This window comes from Anas platyrhynchos, chromosome 3 (genome assembly GCF_047663525.1).
Source record: "Anas platyrhynchos isolate ZD024472 breed Pekin duck chromosome 3, IASCAAS_PekinDuck_T2T, whole genome shotgun sequence".
In the NCBI taxonomy this organism is placed as follows: Eukaryota; Metazoa; Chordata; class Aves; order Anseriformes; family Anatidae; genus Anas; species Anas platyrhynchos.
Genome location: NC_092589.1, coordinates 119,898,829 through 119,924,565, shown reverse-complemented (window position 1 = coordinate 119,924,565; position 25,737 = coordinate 119,898,829). Strand labels below are relative to the sequence as shown.

At 46.6% G+C, this 25,737-nt stretch overlaps 1 protein-coding gene and 1 pseudogene across 1 annotated transcript in view; both read left to right on the top strand.

Moving 5' to 3' along the window:
• The window catches only part of LOC110354783 (interferon-induced very large GTPase 1-like), a 170,171-nt gene that overhangs the window by 118,306 nt on the left and 26,128 nt on the right, over nt 1-25,737 (top strand). The window lies entirely within an intron of this gene.
• On the top strand, nt 4,783-15,158 carry LOC140002054 (interferon-induced very large GTPase 1-like; annotated as a pseudogene).

Sequence of the window (25,737 nt, the reverse complement as noted above, 5' to 3'; positions counted from 1 at the left end):
TCCCCCTCCTTCTTCACTGACCTTAGTGTCTGTAAGGGTGTTTATCAATTCTGTTTCTCTCCCAGCTGCTGTCTTTCACCCCTGATCCCCTCCGACTGTTTTTCAGGTCGGCCTGGGTCGTCGCATTCCCTCAACAGAACATATGGTAACCCGGGCTAATGCCCCAGGCCAAGATACTACGTGCCTGGGTCTTGCTACACCTCAGAACCTTTTTCCACCTGTCTGCATGGAGCCCTATTGGGAAAGCAATGGGTAGCCACTTTTGTGGCCAATATGTGTCCTGAGCGTCAATCTGCGAGACCTGGAGTGACTCCTGGAATGGTTGGTTATCCAGAGCTGGGGAGACACCAAGCCTCCTGTCCCAAGGATTGAGCTTCCTGGGATCGTTGTCGGTCACCTATTGCACATTTTTCATGTATGCATGGAAAATGACTTAGTTTTATGGTGGATGAATACTATGAAACCTGGCGTGGCTAGTGCTTGAGCGTTAACCACCCTGAATTATCTAAGGTGCTGGCTAAGGAAATTTAGCAATGCCACTAGGGCTGCGCTATCTGGCTTGCTGCTTGACCTAAACTTAATAAGGCATGCTATGCTACAAAATAGAACTGCGATTGATTTTTGTTACTTGTCCATGGTCACAGTTGCGAGGACTCTGGGGATATGTGTTGTATGATCATTCCCAGTTGGTACCAGTGAAGGAATGAGAAGAATTAAGCAAACAACTGAAGATGAATGATAGCAGGAATGTTGTGTGCGGGGGTGGCATGGCTACAAAACTACTGTGTAATTCTCCTATGAATTGCATTCTGTGTTCCATGACTATTGCCCCGGCTGATATCAGTAATAGAGTCTCTGTTTCAACAGCGTGTAGTACGGATTGTGGAATATCAATCTCTTCCAACAGTGGACCACGCATGTGTTAGGACTAAAAACTGTTAGGCTGGTCTGATTTGAAAAAGGCATTGTTGCTATAACAATGCTAACAAGCTAACTCATTAATTTTAACAAGCTAACTCATTAATAAATTCTTTGTCATTTCGTTCTATCGCTCAAGTGTGTGTGTGAGTGTATTTGACATCCCCAAACAGCTGACTTGCTTTATATACATATGTATATATAGCTGTTGTCTGATCATTGCTGTGCTGAACCAATCAGCTTCTGTCCCGGAACCTAACTAGAAGAGGGTAAGGGAAGAAAATTGTGGGGGACTTAAGATAGCTCCTTTAAAACAACTGTTCAAGAAGGGAGTGGAATAGTGAAACAATGGCGGTAGCCTATGCCTTTTAAGGAAAAATGGGCCTGAATCTTGTATCGCAAACTTTAATTAGGGATGGTCTTTTGGAGCCTTGTATGTCACCTTATAACACTCCAGTTTTACCAGTACGAAAGCCAGACGACTTGTACTGATTGGTGCAAGACCTCAGAAAGGTTGATAAGATAGTATGAAATCGCCACCCAGTGGTTCCTAACCCTTATACTCTGATGGGTCAAATTCCTTATGAGCACAAATGGTTCACTGTTACATATTTCAAGGATGCTTTTTGGGCTTGCCCATTGGATCCTGAAAGTCAGGATATTTTTGCATTTGAATGGGAAGACCTAGAAACAGGCCGTGAACAACAATACTTTGTTGTTTGTTGGACTGTTTTGCCTCAAGGATTCGCTGAATGCCCCAAATTGTTTGACCGACTATTGGAAAAGATTTTAGAAACATTTCATATCCCAGAAGGGGTGACATTGTTACAATATGTAGATGATTTTTTGATATCTAGGGGTAGAAAAATCAAAGGTAAAAGAAGCCACAAACGAACTCTTGAGATTTTTTAAGAGAACATGGGCTAAAAGTATCTAAGGTTAAATTAAAATATGTGGAAAAAGAAGTCAGATAGAGGGTAGATGGAGAATAAACCCTGAAAGGATTCAGGGAATTGTGCAACTTCCTCTACCTCGAACAAAGAAAGACTTAAGAAAAGTTTTAGGTTTAATTGGATATAGCAGATTTTGGATAGAGGCATATGCGCAGACAACAAAGAAGTTATATCTCAAATTATTGGAGGAAAATCTCAATGCATTGAATTGGACAGAAGAAGAAAAAGAAATAGAGGAACAGTTAAAACAAGATCTGATTAGAGCACCAGTCTTAGCTCTTCCTGCCCTGTCGCGTTAAGGGGTGTAGCTGATTAACCATTATGGGCCCGGTCAGATTCAGAGTACTGAACCAGTCGGACATTCACCAAAAACACGTTAACCATCTGGGGGTCCATTCAGACATTCACCAAAAACGCATTAACTGTCTGGGGGTCTGGTTAGATTCAGAACACTGAACTATCACGGATAACCACCCTCACCCTAGTTGCATTAATGAGAGCTATCACAATGCAATCAAGTATGGTTTATTATTTGCAGATGACACCAAGCTAGGTGAGTGTGTCGATTTGCTTGAGGGTAGGAAGGCTCTGCAGGAGGATCTGGATAGGCTGCACCGATGGGCTGAGGTCAACTGTATGAAGTTTAACAAGGCCAAGTGCCGGGTCCTGCACCTGGGGCGCAATAACCCCAAGAAGAGCTACAGGCTGGGAGAGGAATGGCTGGAGAGCTGCCAGGCAGAGAAGGACCTGGGAGTGATGGTGGACAGTCGGCTGAATATGAGCCAGCAGTGTGCTCAGGTGGCCAAGAAGGCCAACGGCATCCTGGCTTGTATCAGAAACACTGTGACCAGCAGGGCTAGGGAGGTGATCGTCCCCCTGTACTCGGCTCTGGTGAGGCCGCACCTCGAGTACTGTGTTCAGTTCTGGGCCCCTCGCTACAAGAAGGACATCGAGGTGCTTGAGCGGGTCCAGAGAAGGGCGACGAAGCTGGTGAGGGGCCTGGAGAGCAAGTCCTATGAGGAGCGGCTGAAGGAGCTGGGCTTGTTCAGCCTGGAGAAGAGGAGGCTCAGGGGTGACCTTATCACTCTGTATAAGTATATTAAAGGAGGCTCTAGCGAGATGGGGGTTGGCCTGTTCTCCCATGTGCCTGGTGACAGGACGAGGGGGAATGGGCTAAAGTTGCGCCAGGGGAGTTTTAGGTTAGATGTTAGGAAGAATTTCTTTACTGAAAGGGTTGTTAGACATTGGAACAGGCTGCCCAGGGAGGTGGTTGAGTCACCATCCCTGGAAGTCTTCAAAAGACGTTTAGATGTAGAACTTAGGGATATGGTTTAGTGGGGACTGTTAGTGTTAGGTCAGAGGTTGGACTCGATGATCTTGAGGTCTCTTCCAACCTAGAGATTCTGTGATTCTGTGATTCTATTACAGCAACAGATAATCAGGTTCTGTTGGATTGCCAGCGATAGAGCCTGTCTGCAAAAGCAAGCTAGTATGCATGAAATACACAGGTGTTATAGGTGTTGTAGATGTTACAGATGTTGTAGATGTTACAGATTTTATAGATGTTACAGGTATTACAGGTGTGCAGCCTAGAAATAAAACTCGTTAAAAGGATCAAAGACTCTATAGAGATTTATAAGCAAGTATTCAGATCTCACCCAAAGGCGTCCCAATGGGGGGGGAAGAGAGGCTCAGCCCGTCGACTGATTCCAGGAGTCAGGAGGTCCTAAGGATGTTGTATTTCCTCGGGATGGTATCTCCCCTGACGGTGGTATCTTCCCTAACATCCCCTCTCTCTTGGGCCAATTTATATTATTTTCTGTCTTTTAGGTGGAGCTTGAGTGGCTCTAGTCAAGCATATCTTAGTTATGATTGGAGTAAAGTTTTCCCAACTCCGTTTAAAGTAATAGGCTTCCAGAAATTCAGGGCGCATGCTCAGTGAGGGGTGGTCGCACCTTGGAGGCGGGTAGCTTTTGGGATGGAGGTGTGTTTTGGTATTATAATGATATTATAATGAGCAAAAAGTACACTAGGGTACAGCATTTGTCAAAACATGACAGGTCTTTGGCTTAGGGTGGCAAAAAGTGCAGCTTTGTGCTCAAGAACAATCGAGGCCCCACTGATTACAGAGCCTAGCGGTGGTGTCTCCACTCCACTCTACGCTCCGTGGTGTTCCTTAGAGCTAGCACACCAAGTTTCCCCAGCGCGACAGCATCTAAGGTTGGTAGCCTAGGGAACACTCAGGTAATGCAGTTATGCCCTACCCTGAAAGCCTCTTCAATGCTGTACCTTTTCCTTAAAAGTGTGAATGTTAGTTTTATTTCCCTAGTTACTTCAGGCAATTACACCACACATGTATAATACTGACCTCCGCCCCAGCGTCCACTAACGCCCTAATCAGTTGCTTGTTTATTTGGGTCCACCATGTAGTACAAAGGATAAACAGCTGTGGGTGCTGTCCAGTTACATCATTGTCCATAAGTTCTGGGGTGATTAGGGTCCCAGTGGGGGTCTGTCAGGGGAACACAAAGAATTTATTAATGAGTTAGCTTGTTAACATACCGACCCCAGCGTGATGACAAGGGTACTGATGTGCTCAATGCTTTTCCCAGTCATTGGTGTCATAGATACTTAGCCAGGTCGTGGTCGGCATCCCGTTGGTGCGGTAGGCATCAATGTCTTGCAGGTTTCCCTGGGGAGGTAACATTAACCTCGGTTGATGTTCCTGCCTCCCGCCCCCCCCCTCCTGACACAGAGCAACTTGCTCTGTTTATAGGTTGTGCCCCTGCACGACCAAGGTAAACGACCTGATCTGATCTTCTTGGACTTCAGCAAAGCTTTTGACACAGTTTCCCATAGGATTCTACTGGACAAAATGTCCAGCATAGAGATAAAAACAAAAAATCATACGATGGGCGAGCAATTGGCTGATGAGCAGGGCTCAAAGGGTTGTGGTAAATGGGGCCACTTCTGGCTGGCAGATGGTCGCTAGTGGGGTCCCCCAAGGCTCCACTTTAGGGAGTCAGTCCTCTTCAATCTTATTATAAACGATTTCGATGCAGCAGTAGAAGGTGTTTGGAGCAAATTTGCCAACGACACCAACCTTGAAGGAGTTGTAGACTCGGATGAGGTTGGAAAAGCCTTGCAGAGAGACCTGGACAGACTGGAGAGCTGGGCGATCAACAACCACATGAAGTTTAACAAGAGCAAGTGCCAGGTCCTGCTCCTGGGATGGGGCAACCCTGGCTATACGTACAGACTGGGGGACGAAACGCTGGAGAGCAGCCCCATAGAGAGGGGTCTGGGGGTTGTGGTTGACAGCAAGTTGAATATGAGCCAGCAGTGTGCCCTGGCAGCCAGGAGGGCCAACCGTACCCTGGGGTGCATCAAGCAGGACATCGCTAGTTGGTCAAGGGAAGTGACTGTCCTGCTCTGCTCTGCGCTGGTGCGGCCTCACCTCAAGTACTGTGTGCAGTTCTGGGCACCACAGTACAAGAAGGACATTAACAAGAAGGACATGTTGGAGAGTGTCCAGGGGAGGGCAACGAAGATGTTCAAGGGCCTAGAGGGGAAGACGTATGAGGAGCGGCTGAGGGCACTGGGCCTGTTCAGCCTGGAGAAGAGGAGGCTGAGGGGGGACTTCATCGTAGAACAGCTTCCTCACTAGGGGGAGTGGAGGAGTAGGCGCCAATCTGTTCTCCTTAATCACCAGTGATAGCACCTGCGGGAATTTTGTCAAGCTGAGGCAGGGGAGGTTTAGGCTAAACATCAGGAAGAGGTTCCTTACTGAGAGGGTGGTCGCACACTGGAACAGGCTCCCCAGGGAAGTTGTCACTGCACCAAGCCTGTCGGAATTGAAGAAGCATTTGGACTGTGTGCTTAGTCACATGGTCTAAAATTTTGGGTAGATCTCTGTGGTGCCAGTAGTTGGACTCGATGATTCTTACGGGTCCCTTCCAACTCAGGATATTCTATGATTCTCTGATTCTGTGCATAATCCCAAAGTCAGGGCAGCGCACAATTGGTGGCCCTGGCCTCACAGAGCACTTGGCAATCCTTGACAGGCTACAGCGATAACGCACAGCCACGTGCCCAGGGCTGCTGTGCTGATGGCAGTATTTTTTCAATCCAGGTGACTTGCAGCCTGGTGCCATAGTGCTGAACAAGCAATATGTACTATCAAAGTACATATAAATTATAAATTTAAGTCTTTCTCAGACCTATATGCTGGCCAAACTACTGCAGGAGGCATTGTGGAACTGCAGGAGGCTCTTACTGACCCATTTCTCCAGGCTGGCCGGATCCCTCGGGTCGGCTGCAGCACCCTCTGGTGTATCCCCTGCTCCTGTCAGCTTTGTGCCATCTGCAGGCCTGGTAAGGGCTCCCTCTGCCCCATGACCCTCATCATCAATGAGGATTGAAGTCAAACTGAACCAGACCCTGCTGCTTACTGGCCTCCAACTAAACCAGGCCGTGGCCTTGAAGCCAGTTTTTGATCCACCACATGCTGCCCATCCAGCCCAAACGCCGTCTGCTTGTCTATGAGGATCTGAGGGGAGCCAGGGTCAAAGTGCTGTCTGATAAAGTGTTCGCGTATCTTATGCAGTGTGCAATACTCCAGATACACACAATAGGTCGTGGTATTGGTTTTTACAGCATTTCACAAATCTCAGTGCCAAGTTGCTTTTCCACAAAGCTGGCCCGACTCTGGACTTTCCCTGTTGATTTTTATAAAATTCTACACAGTAGAATTTTAAACTTATAACCTCCCTTTTACCCAGGGAGTTTGTTGAGTCTACTTCTGTGGTGGTTTTACTTGGGTGGGCGGCCGAGCTCCACCACAGCCACTCTCTCACTCCCCCTCCTCAGAGGGGAGCAGGGAGAAAATACGATGAAAAGGGCTCAAAGGTTGAGATAAGGACAAGGATATCACACAGTAATTATTGTGACGGGCAAAACAGACTCTACATAGGGAGATAGTAAGATTTATTGCTTATTGCTAACAAGCTAGAGAAGTGAGAAACAAAGGAGAGAACCCAAAAGCACCTTTCCCCCATCCACGCTCTTCCACCTCTTTCCCCCAAGCAGCGGCAGGGTAATGGAGGAATGGGAGTTGTGGTCAGTCTATGGCACTATAGTCCCCTCCACGGCCTGCAGCGTGGAACCCTGCTCCACCGTGGTACTCCATGGGCTGCAAGGGGACAGCCTGCTGCACCATGGTCACAGAATCACAGAATCACAGAATTTCTAAGTTGGAAGAGACCTCAAGATCATCGAGTCCAACCTCTGACCTAACACTAATTAATTAAATTAAATTAAATTAAATTACATTAAAATTAATTAAATTAGATTAGATTAAAATCACTATCTCAGTCCATGAGTTTTTTGGGTTTTGTTTTCTTTTAAGCATACTTTCTTCTCCACATCTTCTTCAAAGGAGGGGGAGTGAGAGCACATTGTGGTGGAGTTCAGATGCCCAGCAAAGTAAAACCACCATACCCCCTTGGATGGAGCTTGGGATGCAGATGCCCCAGCAGCCTGGCTCCGCCCCAGCACAACCAGCAGCTGCCAAATTTCACTTTCAGGTGCCGTATCATCTAATGGCCTGACTTCCAAGAAAGAAGAAAGCCTCTCCCTGCTATGTAAACAGGAAGCTTCAACCAGTGCAGAGGCTTGGGGCTCTGTAAGGGGTGGGGTAAGAGCTGGACTTTGGCAGTGCAAGAGTTGGGCTGAGGCGGTGCAGCAGCTGCAGAGCACCAGGGTGGGCAGGTAGGTCCCCGCTGACTTGCGCTGGGCAGGGCAGGGGCCACACAGGGAGCACCCTCTTCTTTCCCCTGGGCCTCGGGTGCCCAACCACCCTCTTGGTGAAGAACCTTTTCCTGATATCCAGCCTGACCCTCCCCTGTCCCAGCTCCATGCCGTTCCCTCGGGTCCTATTGCTGGTCACCAGAGAGCAGCAGCTGCCCCTCCGCTCCCCTCGTGAGGAAGTTGGAGGCCACTATGAGGTCTTCCCCCAGTCTCCTCTTCTCCAGGCTGAACAATCCAAGTGACTTCAGCTGCTCCTCAGCTCTATGTGACCAAAACAGGGGGCCCAGCAGAGACGGATTCCCTTCCCGAGTGGAAATGCGGGCTTGTGGCCAATAACACAACCTGGTGTGTGATCGACCGGGGCTTTCAGCTGATCCCAGTGTGGGACATAATCCTGTCCAACCACAGCAGCGATTTTAAAGCCTCCCATCAAATGGGCAGCAGCCTCAGGACTGTCTATGAAGCGCTAATGGACCACAGCACCAGTGTGATCTTTGGAGAGGAACTGGCCAGTGCCATAGAAGAGGCCAGAGCTTTCCTGGAGCAAGTGAAGACCTGGGAGGGGACAGTGGATGAAAAGAAACTGCTCATGTTGCTAGATTTTCAACAGGGTCTGAATAACAGAACAAAGAATCACAGCATCTGGATCAACATATGTCTGTCAGACAAAGCATTTCAGGAGTTCCTGGTGAACACTGTTTCTTTTTGCCAGAGGTCTTCTCCAGAAAACACCACCTACATCAAATCTCTGCTGCAGCGCCTGCTGGATCCTCACATCTATTCTGTCAAGGACTTCCCCAGGGCTTCCTTCATTATGCAATGGGTCTTCCACAAGGATCAGACACTTCCCCAAACTCGCAGTATTTCCAGTCTTGATGATCTCAGTACGACACTGCTGCAAATGAAGGAGTACATCATGGAAGTCACCTACGCACCGGCAACTTCTGTATCTGCCATTCATGACGCAAAGATCAACGCCACCTTCACTATAAGCCAGTCTGTTTCTTCCTTGCTCCAGTCTCTGCAGCAAAGGGCACAGGAAGACATAGAACTCTTAGTGCTCTTAGTTACAACCAGCACGGGATACCAAGTAGAAAGCAGCACTTTTCAGTACCTCCTTGGGTGTCCAGAAATTAATTTCATGATACAGGAAATGCGCGTGGCACATAACGAGTATCAGAGCCTGAAGGAACAGGATGTTTGCAGAGCTCAGGCCTTCCTGCTGCTGACGGGGCTCACCATAACATCCGAAAACAAGAAGGTCACCCCTGAGCAGAAGCATGACCAATTAGTTTTCATGAAAGAAAAGATGAAAAACACATGGTCCACAGAGATGAAAGCTCTCCTTGAAAAGCACAATGCATTCAAAGACTGGGAGATGCTGGAAAGAGATTTGCAGTCCTTCATCGATGGGCAACTGGAGGACACATCTGGCAACCTGAACAAAGACAGAATAACCAGACACCTGGAAGATGCTTTTCAAGGCATGCAGCCTCCCAGTCAGTGCAAACCCAAATCAGACAGCAGCAAATCCAAAGCAAGTCAAGCCACTGCAAGCCCAGAGCTCCTCAACTTACTTAAGCGCCTCGGGCTGGAAAGGTACTATCCAAGAAAAATGGGCACAGAAGATTTCCACATAATACACCAGACATGTGTACACAACAGCCAGCCCAGCAAGGACAGCGAACTACCATTTTACTTCTTGCAAAGGCTCCTGACCGTGGATTATCAGGTGAGGTACCTGACTTGCAAGGAGGCGAGTAAGCCGGGAGTTGTGCCCACACCAAACACCTCAGGGGAGGAGCACGAGCCCTCTGATTCCTTTGATGACTTTCTCAGTGACTTGGACAAAGGAGCCCCTGAATCTGCAAGCAGGGAGAGTCATGTGCACCCCATGGACCTCCAGATGGCAATTTTTCATTGTGCTGATGATTTCATGAGACAGTACCTTTCATCCAAGCTCGCTTTCTGCCAGTTTGCACTACCCCTCCTGGTACCAAACCCAGGCACTTCACAGATAGAGTTCCCTCTCTGGTCCCTCAGCCAAATCAAGAAGAGCTGGAAAGGGATGGTGAGATCGGGAGAGGAGACGAGGATTAGCAGTCACAAAAACAAACTCATTTATCAGGCAGAGATGCCCGTCGTGTCCTTCCTCCGCATTGGCAGCTCTCCTTCCTCTTCTAAGTCTCAGCTCCTGAATGCCCTGCTGAGCAGGAAGAAACACGACACTTTTTTCCACCGCCATTGCGAAGGCAGCACCAAAGACTGCTTCCTGAGGTGTTGTGGAGATCTCCTGGTACCTTCCCCGTGGTAGCGACGACGACAGCTTTAACGGCCCTGTTGCTTTCTGTAACCTGCACGGAGATGCGAGAGATTATGAACCCCAGCTGCAGTTTTTACAGGAGATTTCTGCCATGATCGTGGTTCTTGTTTCTGAGTTGGATCAGAGCAACGAGAAAGGCAGGAGAATTTTACATGATCTGTGGCAGTCTCAGAGGCCTTTGGTTTGCCTTTTCACTGAGAAAGAGAGCATTGCAGCTGGCCGATTTGGCCAAAACGTAAGAATAGGGATCAAGAACAGAAATGAAGCAGAATTAGTGGGTGAGCTGACAAAAACCATCCGAGACCTAGTGGAAGGGTCGAGCACGCTTGTTAGCCTCAATGCATGCCTGAGCACAGCTCGCCAGCGCGGCTTCTTAGTTGATGAAGATGCAGAAGCGTGCGTGACAGCCAAAGAAACGGCAATCAAACTGGTGAATCTGTTGAAGAAGGAGAAGTTGTCTGAGATCAAATCACAGCTACTGCCTCTTCAGGGAAAACTGTGGTACCTGTGGTGTAAAAAGGACAAAGAACTCACTCGCTTGCAGGAAAAGGGGAACAAGAGCATAGAGCATCATCGGAGCCAAATTGAATTGGAGAAGTCGGCAATACGAAGACAGCAACTAGGCAAAGCATTTCCCCTCAATCAGCTGATGAAAACAGTCCTTGACTTTCTCCAGTCACAGCCAGACAATACCAAGAAATTCTTTCTGCAGTGGATGAAGATCTTCATGGACGACATCTCCCCTGATCACCTTCATGAGCTGAACAGAGAGTACCATCAGGTATGGTCTCAAATCCTGGCATTAAAGAAAAATAATGAAAGCAACAACCTGAAAACTGAATTGATGAAGAAATTAAATGCCCTTTCCCATGAAATCAATGATTCGTCCATTGGCCTTGAGCATATTTTGAGAGAGCTGGGGCAGATTTATGAGGCACTGGAATCAACAAACTCCAAAGAAAAATGGTATGTCAAACTACCTGAAATTGCTGCCAATCTGATGCTTTTAGGGTATCCCATTGAGCTGATGGATGGTGATGCTTCTTACGTACCACTGCAATGGATTGGAGCCGTCTTTGACAGGTTAATTGAGAAGCTAGGGGACAAGCGAGTATTTGTGCTTTCCGTGCTTGGCATCCGGAACACAGGGAAGTCAACCCTGCTGAATGCCATGTTTGGTCTCCAGTTTAACGTCAGCTCAGGGAGGTGCACCCGGGGAGCGTTTATGCAGCTCATTAAAGTGGACGAGAAGCTCCAACAGGATTTGAACTTTGATTACATGCTCGTTGTTGACACAGAAGGACTTCGTGCCATAGAGATGGCCAATAAGCAGTCACTTAACCATGACAATGAGCTGGCCACCTTTGTCATCGGCATCGGCAACATGACTCTGATCAACATCTTTGGAGAAAATCCTTCGGAAATGCAAGACGTCCTTCAGATTGCTGTGCAGGCTTTCCTGAGGATGAAGCAAGTTAATATTTCCCCAGGCTGCCTCTTTGTGCACCAAAACGTGGGCGAAAAAACTGCAAAGGAACAGAACATGGAAGGACAAAGACGTCTGCAGGAAAAGCTGGATGAAATGACCGTGACTGCGGCCCAGCAGGAATTCTGTGACATCACCTGCTTCAGCAACGTCATCCGCTTTGACGTGAAAACCCACATTCATTACTTGGCTCACCTGTGGGAAGGAAACCCACCGATGGCACCGCCCAACCCCACCTACAGCCAGAACGTCCAGGAATTAAAGAGCAAAATTCTCCAAGCTGCCAAGAAGGAATCGCACAGCAGCGTTTTGAGGCTCTCCAGCTTGAAAGTTCGTATTAGTGACCTGTGGAATGCCCTGCTGAATGAAAACTTTGTTTTCAGCTTCAAGAATTCAGTGGAGATTGCTGCCTACAAGAAACTGGAAACTGCATTTAGTCAGTGGACCTGGCAGCTAAGAAGTCACATCTTAGACTTGCAAATGAAACTGGAAAACAAGGTGCGGAATGGGGAGTTGGGCAAGATCACCACGGAACACCTTGAAAAACTGGTGCAAGAGAGAAGTGATGCCATCACCAAGAACATGGAAACATTCTTCAGTGAAGACAGAGACCGTGAAATACTGATCCAGTGGAAATGCAGCACAGAACTGAAACTGAAAGAACTGAGAGAGTCCCTTCTTGTTGAAACGCGAAGGAAGTGTGAGAAACTTCTAGAAGTAAAGAAGAGCCAGAGTAAACTGGATGAGAGGAAGTCCACATATGGAAATGAGCTCCTGAGAAAGAGCAGAGAGTTGGCCCTGTCTCTAAAAGGCCAGAAATTAAGTGAAAGTCAACTGAGAAACCGCTTCAATTCTATCTGGAAGCTGTGGGTTGCTAAAGTGTCCTCTGCTGCTCCCCCTCTGGAACAGGTGGACATCGATGTGGACATAGAAAATGTCCTTTTAGAGCACTTTAGGGAGTCTAATGTAGTTAAACAAATATTGAATTTATACCAAAATACTATCTTTTCTCTTGACATAGAGAAATATGTGTCTAAGAAAATAGGCTTCCGCATCTTTTCTAAGGGTTTGGACGATGCCGACGTGAACAACATGCACCACATTACAGAGAGCATCATAATGCATGTGAAGAAAAATATTGAGAAGAAGGAAAAGGACAAAATGGATTACAGTCAAACTTTTATTCATGAAATACTGATTGAAGTGGAGAAAGGTATGAACTCTGTTCCTACCACTGCAAATTACAGTTTCAATAAAGATTACAGAATAGATCTATCACTGTACCTGTGCAGAATGGCAGCAGAAAGGTTTAAAGACATGCATGCAGCATTCAGGAAAGCAAATGATCCAGTTGTCTACCTGGAGAGCAAGAGAGAAGACTTCTTCAAATGTTTCCAGATTTCCTGCCAAGGAGCCTCTTGCATCACATTTGCTGATTTCCTGTGCAGCAAGATTGCCCCAGCTCTTCGACACGCCATCTATGAGAAGACAGCTCTTGACATAGCTCGAGATGTGAAGAATAAAATACCAGATTTCAGAGGCAATAGATCGACTCTGGAATATTACATGCTGAAATTCCTAGCAGAAGAAGAAAAATTTGAAAATTTCATGTATTACCTTAATGCCCCAGGAGACTTTTTAAATAATTACATTAAGACAAAAGTTGAGATGTACTGTTTAGATAAGAACAGGAGGCTAGAGATGTTTTTAAGAGAATGCCTCTCCTGTTACTATGAAAGCATAAAGTCAGCTGTTTTTGCATCAACCACGGTTGTCAAAGACAGAAAAGACAGAAAGGATCAAATCTCTCTTTGGCTGGATGAATTCTGCAGAGCACTCGGAGATGTGCTAGACTTGTCCAGGAGTGACCTGAAGGGCATTGAACATCAGGAGATAACAGACATAGAGTTCCTGAATTATGCCATGACAAAGGCACTGTCTCCCGTTATTGATGATCTCAGGAAGGAGTTTGAAGAAGCTCGTATGAGCTCCTTTGAAAGGCAGCCTCACACAATACTGGCTGAGCAGTTTGCAGGGTGCCAGGAGCAGTGTCCATTTTGTGGGGCTGTTTGCACTAACACTATGCCAAACCATGACGGAGACCACCGGGTTGTCTTCCATCGTCCGCAAGTTTTGAGAGGATTAATATGGTATGAAATCAGAGGATCTAAATGTCATAAAACAGACAACCTAATCACTGATATTTGTTCTAGCCTTGTTTCAAGTGACTGCACATTTGTGGTTGGTGAAGACACATGGATCCCCTACAAGAAATACCGGGATGCAGGACATCCCTATTCCACTTGGAGCATTCCTCCTGACCCATCCATGCAAGCATACTGGAAATGGTTTGTGTCTTCTTTCAGGACACAGCTAGAACAATGCTACAATGGGAAATTTCATGGCAGAGGAGAAATCCCTGCTTCATGGCACACAGTTACAAAGCAGAATGCACTCGCTGAACTGGAGAAATGTTAGGCTAAATTGGTATAAAGGAAAAACTGCAAGTGCTTTGCATTTTAGAAGAACATAATACGAGGATAACCACAAAATCTTGTTGTAATTATTATGATTTAACCATGTCAATAAAACTAAATGTAATTACTGCAACGTTGGGTGAACTAAGGACTGCTTCTCATGCCGCTGCTCAGCTATTCCCTTGCAGTGTGATAAAGTCAAAGTCCTCTCCCTTTCTTGCCATAAATATTTACCTCAGCTTTGTCTTAAAGCAAACTAGAAAAATATTCCTGCAGGAAGCAGTCATACCGCCAAGATCAAGACCAAGTGCCAGATGAAGAGCAAAGGCAGCATTAGAAAGGACCAGTTTTATCAACTGCTATGGGAAAAGAAATGACACTGGCAAAAGAACAGTTTCCCTGCAGCAATACTTGTCACACTTGCAGAAAGTACAGCGGGGTCTGTGAGCTGGTGAACATTTGTGGGGAACTTGCCTATTTTGTTTTTTGGGGTTATTGTTTGCATTCATAAACTCAGTACTCAGGTGCTGTTCTCTTTCTGATGCCATTAAAGCAATTAACGCAGCAGCCTATGCAGATTTAGACAGTGACTTTTAACTGTGTGGTTATTAGGTATAAGTCCTAGGTTAAGATGTGCCCCTACTTCCATGAGCCATTCCTACTCATGAGCTTGGGACTGGCAAACTTCCCTCCAGCTCCTAACCACCCCAACTGCTTTTGCCAAGCACTTCTGTGTTGGGTAAAAGCCCTTTATAACCAATGTGGAGAATTAGACAGCTTTGCAGCTTCCTCAGCAGCTGTCAGCAGTGCGTGAGCTTAGCGTCTGTGCTGTCAAGACGGGCAGGTGGCAACTGAACAAAAAGGGTCTGGAGAACATGGAAGTGGCTCTGCCTGCACTAGTGCAGTGGGAGGGGGTGTTTACTGTGCACTTTTCCGGCAATCCTGCTGCTAACCCATTGACCAGTGTCTCCTGAAGAGCTGTCAAGAGTGGTGATTCATTATAATGCTTTGTAGTCTTTGCTAGTAAACTGTTTGAGTAGGACTGGACTGGTCACTGCATGCTTCATTTCAAGGTGAGCCACAATTCTCCTAGAATCATAAAATCAGAATGGTTTGTGTTGGAAAGGACTTTGAAGATCATCTAGTTCCAATCCCCTTGCTATGGGCAGGGCCACCTCCCTCTAGTCCAGGTTGCTCAAAGCCCCATCCAGCCTGGCCTTGAACACCTCCAGGGATGGGGCATCCACAGCATCTCTAGGAAACCTGTGCCAGTGCCTCATTGCTGTCATATTAAAGATATTCTTCCTTGTTTCTAATCTAAATCTCCCCTCTTTTAGTTTAAAGCCATTCCCCCTTGTCCTATTGTTACACGTCCTGATAAAGAGTCTCTCGTGGTTTAACCCGGCCGGCAGTTAAACACCACGCAGCCGTTCACTCACCCTCCCCCCTCCCTCTCTGGGACGGGGGAGAGAAATGGAAAGTGAAGCCCGTGAGTTGAGATAAAGACAGTTTAATAAGACTGGAAAATAATAATAACAAAATAATAATAACAATAATAACAATAATAATACAATGGTGATAATAGGGAAATAATAATAATATGTACAAACAAGTGATGCACAATGCAATTGCTCACCACTCGCTGACCGATGCCCAGCCTAACCCCGAGCAGTCCGGCCCCCTCCCCCCGGCTAGCCACCCCTATATATTGTTTAGCATGACGTCAGATGGTATGGAATACCCCTTTGGCTAGTTTGGGTCACCTGTCCTGGGTCTGTCCCCTCCCAGCTCTTACTGCACCCCCAGCCTGCCTGTTGGCAGGACAGAGCAAAAGGCTGGGATGTCCTTGGCTTAGTATAAGCACTGTTCTGCAACAATTAAAGCATCGGGGTGTTATCAGCACTCTTCTCATCCTAAGCCAAAACACAGCATTCCACCAGCTACTAGGAAGAAAATTAATTCTGTTCTAACTGAAACCAGGACATCTATCCACCCCTTATTCCATACCGTTTATGTCATGCTCAGGTTACACTCTTTTCCATACATTCTAATTAGTCACCTATAGTAATCATGGTAGTGATAACATACAGTATAATATACTAATTAACATGGTACAATTCAGTTCATGGGCTATTCTCACCCAGTATTAAATCTCCTTGAGGTACACACCGCACCTCTCCGTTCTTTTGCATCACCCACCAAGTGTATCCAGGTCCCTGAGCGAAAACAATTCCACGAATAGGTTTGCCTTTTCCTGAGGCAGGAGTAGCCCAGACTGTTTTACCCAGCATATTTTTTACATGCACTACAGGAACTTTATCCCCATCTACAGTACGTAACAGGTTTGATTGGGCAGGTCCAGCTCGGTTGGTAGATCCCCTAGTATTGACTAACCAGGTGGCCTTTGCCAAATGCGTATCCCAGTTTTTGAACGTCCAAGCGCCCATTGCTTTCAAGGTAGTCTTTAACAGGCCATTGTATCGTTCAATGTTCCAGGACAAGTCCCACCCCAGCTTTCCTGTAGAATCCTAGAATCATGAAGGTTGGAAAAGCCCTCCAAGATCATCTGGTCCAACCATCACCCCATCACCAATGTCACCCACCAAACCGTGTCCCCAAGCACCACGTCCAACCTCTCCTTGAACACCCCCAGGGACGGTGATGCCACTGCCTCCCTGGGAAACCCATCCCAATGCCTGACTGCTCTTGCTGAGCAGAAATGTCTCCTCATTTCCAGCCTTCTTATCGATGGGTGTCACATTTGCAAGTCTCCAGTCATCTGCAACATTTCCAGTTGACCAGGAACACTGATAGATGATTGAAAGTGGCTCAGCAATCACATCTGCTAGCTCCCTCAGCACCCTCGGGTGGATCCCATCTGGCCCCATGGACTTGTGACAGTCCAGGTAGAGCAGCAGGTCTCTTACTGTTTCCACCTGATCTGTGGGGGGGTTATTCTGCTCCCCGTTCCAGATTTCCAGGTTGGGAGCCTGAGACCCTGAGGCTGAGACCTGAGGATAACTGGTCTGACTGCTGAAGACAGATGTAAAGAAGGCATTGAGAATCTCAGCCTTTTCCTTATCCTCCGTAGTCATGTTCCAGTAAAAGATGGAGACTCTCCTTGGTCCTTCTCTTTCTGTTAATATAGTTGTGAAAATGTTTTTTATTGTCTTTCACCACAGCTGCCAGATTGAGTTCATGCTGGCCTTTAGCCTTTCAGATTTTCTCTCTGCATATGCTAGCAAACTCCTTGTACTCTCCCTGAGTTCTCTGCTCCTTCTTCAACAGAAGGCTAACGCTTTTTCCCTCAAAGACTTAGCAAAAGTTCCCTGTTCATCCATGTCAGTCTTCCTCCCCAACAGCTCTTCTTAAGGCCCATGGGGACAGCCTGCTCCTGCAAGTTGAAGTCCCCTACAAGAGCAAGCACTGACGATTGCATGACTTCTGCCAGCTACTTGTAGAATGCCTCTTAGAATCATGGAATCATAGAATGGCGTGGGTTGGAAGGGAGCTTAAAGACCATCTAGTTGAAACCCCCCTGCCATAGGCAGGGATGCCACCCACTAGATCAGGTTTGCCAGGGCCTCATCCAGACTGACCCTGAACACCTCCAGGGATGGGGCATCCACAACCTCTCTGGGCAACCAGTGCCAGTGCTTCTCCACCCTCTGTGTTAAGAATTTCTTCCTAACATCCAATCTATATCTTCCCTCTTTCAGTTTAAAACCATCCCCCATTGTCCTATCATTATCTACCCAAGTAAAAAGTCCCTCTTCACCCTATTTATAAGAACTCTTGAAGTATTGAAAGGCTGTGATGAGGTCCCCCCAGAGCATTCGCTTCACCAGGCTGAACATCCCCAGCTCTCTCAGCCTTTCTTCCTAGGAGAGGTGCTCCAGCCCTCTGATCATCTCTGTGGCCCTCCTCTGGACCCACTCTAATAGCCCCATATCTTTCTTGTGCTGGGGGCCCAGGACCTGGACGCAGCACTCCAAGGGGGGCCTCACAAGGGCAGAATAGAGCTGGACAATCACATCCCTCCACCTGCCAGCCATGCCTCTGTTGGTGCAGGCCTTCTCTGAGGTGTGCACTCACCAGGACCAAAACTAACAGTTGGCCTCTGCCTGTCATTATTTATAAATCTTAGGTTTCCAAATAATTATGAAAATCAAGAATAAGATGCATGCTTCTACAAGAATAAAAACCCCTTGCGGGCACTCCAAGCCTGTATAAGCCAGTCCTTTCTCCCAGTCGCAAGTCACATTCAGTAGTTACCTCTGAAAATAAAAAGTTGATTTACAATTATATTTTACAATGATACAAGTTTAGTCTCTAAAACCAGCTTTGACAGGTGTTTCTTTAATGTCTGATTCATTTGTTCCACTTTCCCAGAGGAGGAAGGATGCCATGGGGATGAAACTACCATTTTATTCCTGAAGTTCTCATTAATCTTTGAGATCTCATTGAGAATCTCATTAATCTGAGTTTATATTTTCAACAATCCCATATCTAGGGATTATTTGTTCTGGAATTACCTTCTTCACCTGAATATTAGATGTCACTGATATTGAAGGAAAAGCTTCTACCCATCCTGACAAATGGTCAGTTAAGCTAGCAACTTAAATCTGCCTACTTTACGTTATTCAGTAAAAGCTACCTGGAAGCTCTGAAAAGGTCAAAGTCCTGGCTCCCATCCACCCAGAGGCTGTTTCCACACAGCCTTCTTATTCACCCGTTGGCGTGTTATGAAACTGTTACACACCTGCTTAGCTATGGTAAACATTCCTACACTCACATATTTTCTCAGTACAGCATCACACATTGCCTGGACTCCCCAGTGGCCTCCTTGATGTAGAACAGATAAAATTTCCCTCGTTATTTGTTTATTTACCATTTCTCTACCATCAGGGAGAGTCCACTGTCCTTCTGACTTCTTTGCTCCTAACTCCTTGAAGGTTTCTATCTCTTTTTCATCGAATATTTGCTTTTCAGGTGAAGGCTTTATTTCAGGTACAAGAAACAGCTTCATTTCTACTCCTAATTGCAAGGACAATTCTTCAGCCTTTTCATCTGCAATTCTGTTTCCCCATTCGACTAGGGAGTTTCCTTTTGATGTCCTCTCACATGCACCATAGCAATCTCTTTTTCAGATTTTCCAAAATCTGTCTAATTGATTCTTCATGGACCAATTCTTTTCCCTTACTGTTTACTGAACCCCTTTCTTCCCAAATGATTTCCACATGTATTTACCACCCCATATGTGTATCAAGAATCTGTCTATATAGTTCCCTGTTTCCCTTGTAGCAACTTAAATGCTTGATTTAATGCATATAATTCACAAGTTTGAGCTGGCCAATTAATAGGCAGTCTTCCCACTTCCTCAGCTTTCCCATCTATCCCTTTAACAATGGCATAGCCTTCCTTGTATCGTCCTAGAAGATCCGTCTGTGAACAATGTTTCCCCTTCTTCATCCAAGGGTACATCTTGTAAATCTAATCTGATCTTTGTTTGCTCATTTCTTAGACCTAAGCAGTTATGTTCCACATCCATTGGATCTTCACTTCCCTTTGACAAGAAGGAGGCAGGATTCAAAACAGATTCAGGGGTTACAGTTAAATCATCCTTTTCAGTCAGGACAGCTTCATATTCCAGTATTTTAGAGTCTATCAGCCACCTTCCTGCTTTCTGAGTAAGGATGGTCTTCACTTGGTGAGGGGTAACAACACTGCATTGCCCCCCAGTGGTTAATTATTTCCTGCTCTCTTCCACCAGTAAGGCAGTTGCCACTGCCTGAATACACTCGCCAGTCCCGGTATACAGCATCTAATAATTTAGACAGATATGCTACAGGTTTTCTATTCTCATCCCATTCTTGGGTTAAGACCCCCAAAGCAGCACCCTCACTTGCAGTTATGAGAGGATGAAATGATTTCTTTAGGGCAGGAAGAGCTAAGACTGGTGCTGTCATCAGATCTTGTTTTAACTGTTCCTCTATTTCTTTTTCTTCTTCTGTTCCTCTATTTCTTTTTCTTCTTCTGTCCAATTCAATGCATTGAGATTTTCCTCCAATAATTTGAGATATCACTTCTTTGTTGTCTGCACATATGCCTCTATCCAAAATCTGCTATATCCATTTAAACCTAAAACTTTTCTTAATTCTTTCTTTGTTCTAGGTAGAGGAAGTTGCACAATTCCCTGAATCCTTTCAGCGTTTATTCTCCATCTACCCTCTATCTGACTTCTTTTTCTACATATTGTAATTTAACCTTAGATACTTTTAGCCCATGTTCTCTTAAAAAACTCAAGAGTTCATTTGTGGCTTCTTTTACCTTTGATTTTTCTACCCCTAGATATCAACAAATCATCTACATATTGTAACAATGTCTCCCATTCTGGGATCTGAAATGTTTCTAAAATCTTTTCCAATATTTGGCCAAACAAACTGGGGGATTCAGTGAATCCTTGAGGCAAAACAGTCCAACAAACAACAAAATATTGTTGTTCACGGCCTGTTTCTGGGTCTTCCCATTCAAATGCAAAAATATCCTGACTTTCAGGATCCAATGGGCAAGCCCAAAAAAGCATCCTTGAAATATGTAACAGTGAACCATTCACGCTCATAAGGAATTTGACCCATCAGGGTGTAAGGGTTAGGAACCACAGGGTGGCGTTTGCATACTATCTCATCAACCTTTCTGAGGTCTTGCACCAATCAGTACAAATCGTCTGGCTTTCATACTGGTAAAACTGGAGTGTTATAAGGTGACATACAAGGCTCCAAAAGACCATCCCTAATTAAAGTTTGCAGTACAAGATTCAGGCCCATTTTTCCTTCAAAAGACAGAGGCTACCGCCATTGTTTCACTATTCCACTCCCTTCTTGAACAGTTGTTTTAAAGGAGCTATATTAAATCCCCCACAATTTTTTTCCCTTACCCTCTTCTAGTTAGATTCCGGGGCAGAAGCTGATTGGTTCAGCCCAGCAATGATCAGACAACAGCTATATATACATATGTATATAAAGCAAGTGAGCTGTTTGGGGATGTCAAATACACTCACACACACACACGAGCGATAGAACAACAAAGAAATTATTAATGAGTTAGCTTGTTAACATACCAACAATGCCTTTTTCAAATCAGACCAACACAACGGTTTTTAGTCCTAACACATGCCACCGCATGGCCTGAGAGTGGAACACGCTGGTACTCACCTACACATGGTACATGGTTTCGATACAGCATGGTGTCAAAATAGAGATGCCATGAAACTGCATAAAAAAGTTAAAAATATTTGCATAAAAGATAGCAAGCATGGGCTACAACATGCAGTACAGGCAGATGCAGTGAGAACTAACAAAGTGTAGAGTGATCAATTTGGAACCAAGTCCACCCCCAATGCCAGGACAAGCTTTTCCACAACAGACCTAACAACTTACACATACCACCGCGTGGTCCACTGTTGGAAGAGACAGTCCACAATCCGTACTAGACGCTGTTGAAACAGAGAGTCTTTTACTGATATCAGCCGGGGCAATAGACATGGAACACAGAATGCAATTCATAGGAGAATTACACAGTAGTTTTGTAGCCATGCCACCCCACCCACAAACACACACACCCGCCCCATACAGTCTCCAAATGTGTTCCTGCTATCATTCATCTTCAGTTGTTTGCTTAATTCTTCTCATTCCTTCACTGGTACCAGCTGGGAATGATCGTACAACACATACCCCCAGAGTCCTCGCAACTGTGACCATGGACAAGTAACAAAAATCAATCGCAGTTCTATTTTGGAGCATAGCATGCCTTATTAAGTTTAGGTCAAGCAGCAAGCCAGATAGCGCAGCCCTAGTGGCATTGCTAAATTTCCTTAGCCAGCACCTTAGGTGATTCAGGGTGGTTAACGCTCAAGCACTAGCCACGCCAGGTTTCATAGTATTCATCCACCATAAAACTAAGTCATTTTCCATGCATACATGAAAAATGTGCAATAGGTAACTGACAACGATCCCAGGAAGCTCAATCCTTGGGACAGGAGGCTTGGTGTCTCCCCAGCTCTGGATAACCAACCATTCCAGGAGTCACTCCAGGTCTCGCAGATTGATGCTCAGGACACGTATTGGCCACAAAAGTGGCTACCCATTGCTTTCCCAATGGGGCTCCAACCAGACAGGTGAAAAAAGGTTCTGCAGTGTAGCAAGACCCAGACACGTAGTATCTTGGCCTGGGGCATTAGTCCGGGTTACCATATGTTCTGTTGAGGGAGTGTGACGACCCAGGCTGACCTGAAAAACAGCTGGGGGGGATCAGGGGTGAAAGACAGCAGCTGGGAGAGAAACAGAAGTGATAAACACCCTTACAGACACTAAGGTCAGTGAAGAAGGAGGGAGAGAGGTGCTCCAGGCGCCGGAGCAGAAGTCCCCTGTGGCCTGTGGTGAGGACCATGGTGAAGCAGGCTGTCCCCCTGCAGCCCATGGAGTACCATGGTGGAACAGGGTTCCACGCTGCAGCCCGTGGAGGGGACCACGGTGGAGCAGGTGGACCTCCACAGAATGAGGCTGCCGCCTGTGGAGGATCCCCACTGGAGCAGATTCCAGGCCGGACCTGTAGCCCATGGAGAGGAGACCACGCAGGAGCAGGTGATCTGGCAGGAGCTGCTGCCCATGGGGGAGCCAGGTTGGAGCAGTTTTCTCCTGAGGGATGGACCCCGTGGTACGGACCCATATCTGGAGCAGTTCTGGAAGAGCTGCTGCCTGTGGGAAGCCCACACAGGATCAGTTCAGGAAGGACGGCATCCTGTGGGAGGAACCCCGCGTGGAGCAGGGACAGAGAGTGACCGAGAAGGAGCCTCAGAGACAATGTGCCATAGACTGACCACAACTCCCATTCCCCCATTCGCCCTCATCTTGTGGGGGAAGGAGGTGGAGGAGGGTGGATGGGGAGAAGGCGTTTCTGGTTTATTTCCTTTGTTTCTCACTTCTCTAGCCTGTTAGTAAGAGGCAACAAATTTTATTATCTCCCTACGTTGAATCTGTTTTGCCCATCACAGCAATTGTTGAGCAATCTCCTCATCCTTATCTCAAGCCTTGAGCCCTTTGCATCGTAGTTTTCCTTTCAGGCCGTGGCATGGTTTACTGGATATGTTTCCAGCCACCCAGTAGTTGCTTCTACCATGGTGAGTATGTAACGTTTACCTTGGCAGCTTTGTGGAAGTGATCCAATGTAGTCAATCTGCCAGGCCTCACCATTTCAAAATCCAAACCATCTCCTGCTATTGCAGGGAGACTTTACCCTCATGGCTTGCTTGATTGCAGCACAGATCTCACACGGATGGGTAACCTGTGTGATGGCCTCAGTGGTCAGGTCCACCCCTCGATCACGAGCCCATCTGTAAGTGGCATCCCTCCCTAGATGTCCTGATGTTTCATGGGCCCATCGAGCTACAGACAGCTCACCCTTACGCCCCCAGTCTAGGTCCACCTGAGCTACTTCAATTTTGGAAGCTCGATCTACTTCTTCATTGTTCAGATGTTCTTCGGTGGCACGATTCTTAGGCATGTGAGCATCTACATGACGTACCTTTACAGCCAGGTTTTCTACCCGGGCAGCAATATCTTGCCACAGGGTAGCAGCCCAGATAGGTTTACCCCTGCGCTGCCAGTTGTTCCGTTTCCATTGTAGCAGCCACCCCCAGAGAGCATTTGCCACCACACTAGGGTGATATCAGTGCTGTTACAGCTACGAGTGCAGAGCACAGCACTGTGTGGGCTGCTGCAGGAAAAAGGTGACTCCAGCTCAGACAGACCCAACACACCTTTGCATCGTATTTTCCTCCCCTTTCCCTTTGAGGAGGAGGAGTGAGAGTGGCTGAGGTGGAGCTTGGCTGCCCATCCGAGTAAAACCACCACACATAACTACCTCAGTAGCAACTGGAACATGAGCCTCCTCCGCTATTTTCCCTACCCGGACTGCTTGCATATGCAGCCACTGTGTGGTGCCCAATGCCCCTAGGGTGCCTCCTATTTCTAGTGCACCTCCTCAGAGTATATCCATGCCAGTCATAAACTCTTCAACTTCAGCAATCATGACCTGATAGTCACGAGGTAGCCAATCGCCTATTTGCAACTTGCGTTTCATGAGTTTCCCCGTGACTGGTTGCTCCCCTAGACCCCGCACCGGGCTTAAAGTTCCGCTATGTTTTCCTGGGTTGCCATGTATAATACTGACCTCCGCCCCAGCGTCCACTAACGCCCTAATCAGTTGCTTGTTTATTTGGGTCCACCATGTAGTACAAAGGATAAACAGCTGTGGGTGCTGTCCAGTTACATAATTGTCCATAAGTTCTGGGGTGATTCGGGTCCCAGTGCGGGTCTGTCAGGGGAACACAAAGAATTTATTAATGAGTTAGCTTGTTAACATACCGACCCCAGCGTGATGACAAGGGTACTGATGTGCACAATGCTTTTCCCAGTCATTGGTGTCATAGATACTTAGCCAGGTCGTGGTCGGCATCCCGTTGGTGCGGTAGGCATCAATGTCTTGCAGGTTTCCCTGCGGAGGTAACATTAACCTCTGTGGAGGAATGGGTAAGTGAAGTAGGTCATGTGGATGTTGAGCAGCTAGGAGGCCGCGAGGTAACAAAGTATCGAACACAGCTCAAATGAGCCTGAGAAAATACGTAAATGCAGCCTGGGAAGGAATGTAAGTTCTGGGAGGTTTTAGGGAGGTTTCAGGGAGGTTTCAGGTACAAGAACGTGATATCTGTTGGTATGCTGGGAAAGTACTAACTGTGTTATTTTGGTGGGAAACTAGCTGATAGAATAGAGAAATGCACTAACCAATCATGAGCTTAGCTTTTGCAATATGTATGAGCTAATTATATTGAATTAGATAAAAGACGACTGAGCTATCCAATAAATCGAAGTTCACTGATCACTCATATTGAGCGTCTGTGTCTTCCTTCCGTCGACAACAAATGGTTTCGCAACAAATGGCGCCCGAACAGGGACCTGCAATACAGGAACAGGGACCTGCAATACAGGAACAGGGACCTGCAATACAGGAACAGGGACTTCGCTGGAGTTGAACCTGCACTGGAATTGTACCTGCGAGCCACGGTTGGACGGAATACAAGGACCGGTCCTGCAACGCAGCTCAGGAGGTGAAAAGGATTACAAATTGCTGAATCCCCGCACCCGAGGCCTGAAAGGTGAATGGAACCACACCCGCACCCGCAGCTCGGAAAGGGAGTCCTCGCACCCGGGATGAGCCTATAGAGGGTCCCGCCGGAAAGCGTCGCCGAGGTCTTTGCAAAGGCTGCAACGGTACCGACGTATATAAAGGTATGGAGAGACAAGCGGCGTATAATTTGCTCAAATGCTTTTTAGAAAAGCGGGGCACACAGGATATATGTTGTAAAAAGGAATTGCCAAAGTTATTAGCTTATGGGGTAGTTAAGGGTTGTTTTTTAAATCCTGATACTGTGTTTGAACAAGCAGAGTGGAGGAAGTTTGGGGACAAATTATTTGATGAAGTAATTAGTGATGATAAAATAGCAAAAAAATTGATGAAGCCATGGAGGGCGGTAACTAATGCATTAGCAACACATCAAGCTGAACAAAAAATAGCTGCTGCTGCAACAGAACGATTAGGATCATCCAGTCAGAAGGGAGGGGCTTCTGCTTCTTCCTCTACTCAGCAAAGAGCTGAGGAACAAGCTTACCCTTCTCCACCATCATATAGAACAGTTATAATTCCACAAGGGACTTC